The sequence below is a fragment of the Sminthopsis crassicaudata genome, chromosome 5 (genome assembly GCF_048593235.1).
Source record: "Sminthopsis crassicaudata isolate SCR6 chromosome 5, ASM4859323v1, whole genome shotgun sequence".
Classification (NCBI taxonomy): domain Eukaryota; kingdom Metazoa; phylum Chordata; class Mammalia; order Dasyuromorphia; family Dasyuridae; genus Sminthopsis; species Sminthopsis crassicaudata.
In genome coordinates this window covers 127614680-127622833 of record NC_133621.1, presented here as the reverse complement: position 1 = coordinate 127622833, position 8154 = coordinate 127614680, and the positions used below count along the sequence as shown (strand labels likewise).

Genomic DNA, 8154 nt, shown 5'->3' with positions numbered 1-8154 from the left:
ATTTTGAAAAATAAAAAATTATTATATAAAACTCCCTTAAAAGGCCCAAACCAAAGGTCTGAGCCAGAGAACTGTCAAGTCAACCTGAGTTCTCACCTGGTAATCCTAACATCTCCCCCTTTCGTTTGATTTAGAATATAGGGTAGTCATGACCTTGAAACATAAATCCATCAATATGGGAAGTATTACACATGATTACATAAATTACGTAAGCACGATGCAAGTCCATTAAAAAAACCATTTACTTCCACCCAGACTCCTTTCTCAGTGGTGCCGGTCCCGCTCTCTGTCCCGGTCCCGCTCTCTGTCCCGGTCCCGCTCTCTGTCCCGGTCCCGCTCTCTGTCCCGGTGTCTCTCATTCTTCCGATTCCTTTCTTGAAAAGAATCCTCGTGCCTGTCCTCATTGTGGAGCAGGCCCCGGTGCCTGCGGCTGCTCTCCCGGGACCGGCTAGGTGATCGCTTACGGGACCGGGGTCTTTTCCTGGAGGAGCTCCGGCTGGCACCCACGCTGTAGGACTTGGCTTCGATGCCATGAAGACAGTCCTTTAGGGAGGAGATGAGCACACGGCAACGTTCGTCGTTGGCGACCCGGGATCGTTTGATGACGGCGATGGCTGTGAGGAGCGCCTCAACAGCGTCACCATAATGCCCTGCGCTGGCCGCAGAGACAGCTTCGGAAAAGGCACTGCTAGAGATTGCTCTGTTCCGATTCATGATCTCCTCGAACTCGGCTTCGCACACCGTTGGGGGCGGGGGGCGCAGTTCTCCGCTGCCATGGTGGTTATAGGGTGCAGAGGCCTTGATGTACGCATCTGGCGGAGGCCCCACCGCAGCATTTGGAGGGGGGAAGAAGGCGGGGTTGAGGTTCGGGGCGGGTGGAATGGCCCCCGGGCGAGGCACAGCCAGGTGGGGAGGCTGTGGGGGAGGCGGGGGCATGAGATGCTGGTAATGGATACCAGGAGGCGGAGGAGGGACCCCGAAGCCGGAGGAGAGAGGTGGCGCGGGTGGGATGGGCGGTGGGGGCAGGCTCATCAGGGGAAGAGCTGAGGGAGGGCGGCTGAAGTAGGGGCGCTTGTCCACTCGAGGGGGTGGCGGCACGAGGTGTTCGGTGGGTGTGGCCCGTCCGTCAGCAGAATCCCTGGAATCTCGGGAGTGGGCCCGCGGCGGTGCTCCCCCTCTTGGGACTCGGAGGCCCTCACGTTTCCGAGCCTGCGCCTCAAAATGCGACAGGTTCTGCCGGGTGTCCCTCCTCACGTCCACCTTTTCCCCGTTGAGAGTCTTGCCTGGCAGAAGCTCCAGCAGTTTGTGGACGGAGCTCTCAGAGGCCACCACCACTTCAGCATACCCTTTGGACCGGCCATTGGCTCGGTTCTCTGCAAATTTTAAGTCCACCACATCATAGACGCCCACAGAATGGATGATTTGGATCAGCTGTTGGTCTGTCGTCCACCAAGAGAAGCTGCCCACGTAGACCGCGGCCCGCTTATTCCGCAGTCCGCTGTTCGTGTGCAGGATCGCCGGCGACTTGCTGTTGGGCTTGGGAGACTGCTGCTCCTGGCGGGTGGGAGGCGGTGGCTCGGCACTGCTACCTCGGTCCTCCGAAGGCTGCGAGCTGGCGGCCAGCAAGTCATTGTACAGGTCGTCATCGTTCGGGTCCATCTGATCGGCATTGCTGAGCTCTGGGTCCTGGTTGAACTCCTCGTCAGCGTCAGCGTAGATATCAATGAGGTCCACTCCCTCCGACATGGCTCGGAGATTGGGGGGCGCAGCGAGGAGGGAAGTCCCTGTTGGTCTAGCTTCTCTGAAGGGCTCAGAATAAGTCCTTGTCAGGATAAGGAAAGGTCCTGGCCCCACGGGCCAATATGTAACGTGCTGTTGTCTCCAGAAGCTCCGGATCGCTCTCTGGGAGGAGATCTGCTATGGCAACTCAAATCTCTCCAACAGATTCTTCTTCCTGTAGAGAACCGTAGTCTCCACACAGATGCTGTTAACTCTTGTCCAGAGAAGTGATTCCCTTCCTGCAGAGAGCCCCGTCAGGCCTGATGTAGCACAAAGACTTCTCCTCTCTCTGGAGTGCTGTCCTCTTTTATCCTCCCAGAGAATGGGCGTGGGATAATGCAAGGGCTTCTGGGAAGAAGTACTCCAACCAATGAGCTTGCTCCTTCTAGGATTCCTAAGGTGTAAACTCCCTTTACAGGTCTGAGCCAGAGAATTGTCAAGTCAACCTGAGTTCTCACCTTGTCATTGTCCAGACAACCTGAGTTCTCACCTTGTCACTGTCCAGACAACCTGAGTTCTCACCTTGTCACTGTCCAGACAACCTGAGTTCTCACCTTGTCACTGTCCAGACAACCTGAGTTCTCACCTGGTAATCCTAACATTCAGATATCTCAGAGACATTTCTTGTCCATTACTTGATACCTTTTTTAGAAGTCTCTTGAGTTCTGTATTTGAAGATCAAACCTTTTATGTAGGTCTGGTTTTTTCATCAAAAATAGATGGAATTCATTTATTTCGTTAAATGTCCATCTTCTTCCCTGGAAAATGATGCTCATTCTTGCTGGGTAAGTCACTCTTGGCTGCATACCAAGTTCCTTAGCCTTTCGGAATATCATGTTCCAGGCCCTGCGTTCTTTTAATGTGGACGCTGCTAGATCCTGTGTTATCCTTATTGTGGATCCTCCATATCTGAATTGTTTTTTTCTAGCAGCTTCCAATATCTTTTCCTTTGTCTGATGGTTCTTGAACTTGGCCACTATATTTCTTGGCGTTTTGATTTTAGGGTCCCTTTCAGTAGGTGATCGATGAATTTTCTCAATGTCTATTTTACCCTCTGTTTCCAAAACGTCTGGGCAGTTCTCTTTGATAATTTCCTCGAAAATGGTGTCCAAGCTCTTTTTTTCCTCCCATTTTTCAGGGAGTCCGATTATTCTCAAATTGTCTCTCCTGGATCTGTTTTCCAGGTCTGTTGTCTTTCTGGTAAGGTACTTGACAGTCTTTTCAATTGTCTCATTTCTCTGGTTTTGCTTGACTCCCTCTTGGTTTCTCCTTGAGTCATTCATTTCTACTTGTTCCAGTCTAATTTTTAATGATGTATTTTCTTCACTCACTTTTTTTATATCTCTTTGTAATTGTCCAATTGAGTTTTTATCTTCTATGGAATTTTTTTCCATTGTATTTTTTAGAGAGCTGATTTCTTTTTCCAGCTCTCTAATCCTGTTTTCCTTGGAGTTGTTTACCTTTTCCAGCTCACTAATCTTGTTTCTCAATGATTTGATTTCTTTATCCATTCTGTCTTTGAATGCATGGGATGACTTCTCCAGGCTCTCTTGCCAAGCTTCCCTTTCCTTTTCCCATTTCTCTTCCAGCTCTCTTGTGAGAGCCTTTTTGATTTCCTCTATGAGGTTCTTTTGTATTGAGGAGCAGCTTATATCCCTCCCAGGGGATACATCTGGGGACATTCTGTTCCTAGTCTCTTCAGCATTTGAAGTCTGCTCCCTCTCCACACAGAAGCTGTCAATGGTTAGAGCCCTTTTGAATTTTTTGTTCATTTTGTCAGAGTAGGAATCAAAGAAAACAAACTGACAAGAGAAACAATTGGTCTGTTTTGCGGGGGATAGGGCTGGATGGTATTAATGGGCTTCCTCTACAGACTGGGGGTAGGGCAGCAGAGAGCCACTAACAGAACAGCAATGACTGTACTGAGTCTGCGCTCTGAGGCTCCGAGAACGCACCGAGTCAGTCCAGGTGGGGGTTGGGGGTGGCCGGGCTCTGAGAGACGCTGGCTTTCTGGGGTTTTAATCTTCACCTCCAGTGTTTACACCCTCTCCACCGCTCCTGGCTTGCTGCCAAGACGGAGCATCCACACTGGGGCAAAAGCCCTTTCACAGAAACGACAGAGATCACACCCCTCCCCCTCCGGTCTGAGCTGTGTGAGCTGCCTGTCTTGCTCTGGCTGTCTGCCCTCAGTCTGCGCCCAGTCTGATTGACCCTCCCCCGAACAAACAAAGACCTTTTCTGGCGACTTTCAAGGATGTCTTCTCTTGGTGATAATTTGTGGATTTCTTTCTGGGTCAAGCATTAAGTCAGAGGCTTGTCATGAAGTAAGTTCTCAATATGTGATTTTTCAACCTGGTGTGGGAAGGGGTTGGACGTGATAATCCCAGACTACTTGCTCTAGCATGGGATTGATTTCTATAACTGTGCACTTGTGAGTGTGAATATGTATGTTAATATATACATGTCTGCATAGGCATCATATATTTATAAAGGTACATATAAACATATACATACATTTGTATATATATGTATATACATATATATATATATATATATACAAATTCATGTATACATATATGTATATACACACACAACATATATGCATACAAGTTCATTGACCTCAGGTTAATAACCTCAAGACTGAAATAACTTCCAGCTCTAAATTTACAAATTTATGAAGTAAGCAGATTAACAAAGTGGTTGGATTCTTCCAGGTGTGGATTATCTATGTTAAATGCTCAGAGAATTTACAAAAATTTTTACTCAGAGCAGTAACAAGGGCAGTACTATCAAGATCTTATCCCAGGGCAATGATTTTAGAGAATACTGACAGCAGTCACATCCATTTAAAAGCACAAAAAACAACTGAGTTTAGTATGTAGTTAGGGAAAATAATCAGTTAATACTGGATGCCATGTGTATGCTTCTTCCACCTGGCTCAGATGTTTCATTTGTCAGAAGGAACTGCCTTTTCTCCAGGAAAGGTTGGCAGCTAGAATTAAAACAGATTTTCAAGTTTAAAAAAATCTCCTTGAAAAGACATTTACATTCATATGTATGTATACATATTTATGTATATGAAAAAGATTTATCAATACTGATCTCTCTCAAGAGGTGGATATGATTAATGACTAGCCTTGATAATTAATCCTTGATTTGGATTATTTTATTTGTTTATTCTAGAGATAGGTCAGAGTGAAAGGAACTCATAAAAGCTTGAGATTCTGATAGCTTTGTTAAGGATCTTCTATAAAAACAAAACTTATAGAATGATTCAAAATCACTTTATTATTTTCCACAATTAAAATTTTAAAAAGATTTATTTGGGATACTTGTTTGTTTCTTCATTATCAAATTGAACTCACTAAAAGACTAGGGCAATATTTAAAATTTTTTAGTGGGAACCATGATTTTATAAACCATTAATATCTTTAATACAAAATAACTTGTTTTAGATATAGAAAAATGGAGAGCTAAGTTAGGTTTCCTAAATCATCCTTCTTTATATTGCAGTCCTGGAAAGTTTTAGATTGGAACTTTGTTAAATTTCTAAATGATGTGATTTTCTATGTGGGCTTTCCAGTCATCCAAGATGGTAGTTCCTTAGGACAAATGAAAAATCTAAGCCACTGGAAAGGAGACACGTGCCATCTGGTGATTTTTCATTACAACTGATTATTTTTGCTAAGTAGGTACTGATTTTATTTGTTTCTATGCTTTCTAACCCTTTCTCAAGCATTGGTCCTTAGAAATATTCTCTTACTCTTTTATACATTTGTCCTTGCCAATCTCCGTCACTTCTATGATTTCAGTTATCTTCTCCAATATAGAAGATTCTTAAATCTCTCATCTCTACTTTTGATCTGTCCTCTAAGATCTAGTTTCACAATATTTATATATTTTAATTTCATACAATGTCAATATCTTATACTTAATGTTGACTTTGACTTTATCGTAAAATAAACTTTAAATCTTTACCCATCTTTACTCCTATCCCCCAATCTTAGCTTTCTTTTAAGGCATCATTATGAATAGAAAGTTTCATGTACTTGGAGTCTAGGAAGAACTAGATTTGAATTTCACCTTTGATACCAGCTTTGTGAATATTGGACTTACTGTCTCAGAATTCCGTTTTTTTCATATGTAAAATAAGATGAATTATGCCTTCAATTTCTACCTCAAGTGAGGCAATATGTAGGCATATAGTTCTATACAAACTTCAAATGCTATATGAATCATAGTTATTATTTTTGTGCGTATATGTTTTACATTTTTTACACCAATGTAACAAAAGGTGGTGGAGACGGGCCCGGACAGACGGATGGACTGTGTTTGATACCTCTAAATGGACCAGGGGACGGGGGTGGGGAGGAAGTGGAGGGAACACGGGAGAGAAACCAATAGACAGACTAGAAATCCAGAACAGAACAGATAACCAGCCCAACGACAACTCGTGGTCTCAGGGGAAACCCAGAAGGAAGGTCTCATGGGAGAATGTGGCGGGAAGTCGGTCTCAGACTGCGAAGGCTTCTACAGTTTTATTGGAGGGAGTTATGGTGCAGCTACAAAGCAGGTGTACGTGACAGGGGCGGTGGAGGCAGAGTTCTCTAAGAAAGAAATCTAGTGAGAGCACAGTGCTGCTTGTTAGCAGGAAAACGAGTTTAACTTTGCTGCTTCCTCTTCAAAACTTCCACCAGGTCGTTTTTAAGGTCTTCTTGCTTTGATTTTGCAAGTCTGCACAGACCTGAGTCTGTTGACAATGTCCTTTGTTTTGCCAAAGCAGATCTCATTCAGTGTACTTCTGATTTTATTTTCCATATCCTCTACCAGGCATCCTATATTGGCTATGTGTGGGGACGAGTCACACACTGCTTCATCTTTCTCCATCTGTCTGGTGATACTGCCTGTGAGGTTCATGGTGCGGGTACCCGAGCCCGACGTATTGTTCAGCGGCCACAGCATCACCGTGGAGGTCAGCTTGTAGTGGGCAGTGCGGCCGCTGGACTTCTCCTGAATCTCCACCCCATGGATGGAATTCCAGCAGCCTTTGATCTTCTTTGATCCATCTCCAGCCTTCTTAATGAGGCTCACTCCTGCAAAGCCATGATCCAGATCCCAGAGGTAGACAGAGGAGACACCACCTTCAAAATACAGGTCTCGGTATTGGCCAAAGGCATTGTTGGCTTCTACCTCCAGCTTACACAGGCGAGCTGATGGCATGGCCCCGATCTTCCAATGGAGGGTCATACCTGTTGCTCCAAGGTGACCTATACGAATCTCCGTCTCTGTTGTAGTCACATATAAGATAAACCTCTCCCACCACCTTATCTCTGGCAATTTTCAAGGGCTGATCCACAAAGGATAGAAGATCTTCACATAGGCTGGGGACCAAATCAATCAAGTCACTGAGGTTCTTCTCAATTTGCTGAGGAGGCAGGTGCCTCATCAAGTCCAAGGCGCAATCCAACTGCTGCTGGTCACTCATGGTGGCGACCCCACTTCCAGTCCCAGCCAGTCTGCTGTATCTGACTCTCCTCCGGGTGTGGCAGCAGCAGCAGCAGGGCCCGGCGCTTCCACTTTGAATCATAGTTATTATTATTGTTATGATAACTTTCTCTATTTTTGTTGATTATAATTCAATTCTTTCAATCTCGAAGACTCAAAGACTTGAAATCATCTTTGGTTCTCTCCCTTATCTCTCATACCCAATTAGTTGACTCACTCAATGTCCATAATCTATCATACTCCCCAGCCCCTATTTTTTTTTAAAACATAACTCTAGTTTGGATTCTGACTATGTTTTGCCTGTCTAGCTATAACTGGGGACTTTTATTTTGCAGTACACTATTCCAGAACATTTTCCTAATAAATGATTTTGACTATGTTTCCCTCTTCAGAAACTTTCAATGATTTTCCATTGTTTAAAAAAAAATTGGAAATTATATAGTTCTTTACAGTTTGGATGCCACTCACACATGTTATCTCATTTAATTCTCATAATAACTCTCTAAAGTAAGGACTATTTATTTTTATTTTTAATCTTTTATTTTTTTATTAATAATTTTTCTCTACTAGATATATGCATGGGTAATTTTACAAGATTGACAATTATCAAACGTAAAGACTATTTATTCCCCTCATTTTAAAATAAAAAAAGAAAATTCATAGAGGTAAATAAATTTTCCCAAGTGTCAGAGAGACAGGATTTAAGCTTAGATTCCTGACTCAGTGTTCAACATTATCCATTACACCAACCAGCTATTTAAAGTAAACAAAATACAAATTCTTTAAGCTGGCATCAGAAACCATCCAAAATAAGACACTAACTTGACTTCCCAAGAATACTTGTCATATATTTTACTTTCTGTTCAACTT

At 43.8% G+C, this 8154-nt stretch overlaps 2 pseudogenes; both read right to left on the bottom strand.

The window, feature by feature from the left end:
- Positions 1-222: 222 nt before the first annotated feature.
- LOC141542430 (cleavage and polyadenylation specificity factor subunit 7 pseudogene) lies at positions 223-1749 on the bottom strand (annotated as a pseudogene).
- Positions 1750-6440: 4691 nt separating this feature from the next.
- On the bottom strand, positions 6441-7264 carry LOC141542429 (F-actin-capping protein subunit beta-like; annotated as a pseudogene).
- Between the last annotated feature and the right edge of the window lie 890 nt (positions 7265-8154).